A 616-nucleotide genomic window follows, 5' to 3' on the forward strand; every position below is an offset into this window, starting at 1 on the left:
CCSCAGCTGTGGGTTGGGCTGAGCGTGCCAGGCTGAAGCTGGGGGAGCGACACGCAAGGACAGCGCGCTGGAGGGTGCCGACCCTGCTCTCCACGTACAGCCAAGAGCCTAATTCCCGAGTGACTTTTATCAGCATCAGAACTGGAGAGTGCTCACCAATGCCCCGAGCCCTTTTGTTTAAATCGTGCAGCGGGGTGCCAGGGCAGAGGGTACTGCGCACCCCCGGCGATGCCAGGCGCGCTGCGCTGCACGCGCAGCAGCAGGGAGAAGGGAGGGCAGCGCCGAGGGGCTTTGCGGGAGAAAAAGGCGGGCTTTAGGACCCGGGGGCGCCCGGCCGCCTCGCCCCGCCCCTCAGCCCCCTTCCTCTCCTCCGATTGGCCGCGCCGCTGGGCTCGGGCCCGCCCCCTCCCATGCACCGCGCCGCAGCGGGGCGGGGCGGAGAGGCCGTCCCGGCGCGCGTCACGGGCTCGGCGTTCCCTGAGTGGCGGCGGCCGCGGCGGCCGGCCCCGCCCCCGGGTTCCACGCGAGGCGCGTTCCACCCGCCGGCTACATTGTATCCAGGGAGCGCGCGGGGCCGGGCCGGGCCGGGCTGGGCCGGGCGGGGCGGCCCGCTCGG

This window comes from Apteryx rowi, unplaced genomic scaffold, assembly GCF_003343035.1.
Source record: "Apteryx rowi isolate R43461 unplaced genomic scaffold, aptRow1 scaffold_11, whole genome shotgun sequence".
Taxonomy (NCBI): domain Eukaryota; kingdom Metazoa; phylum Chordata; class Aves; order Apterygiformes; family Apterygidae; genus Apteryx; species Apteryx rowi.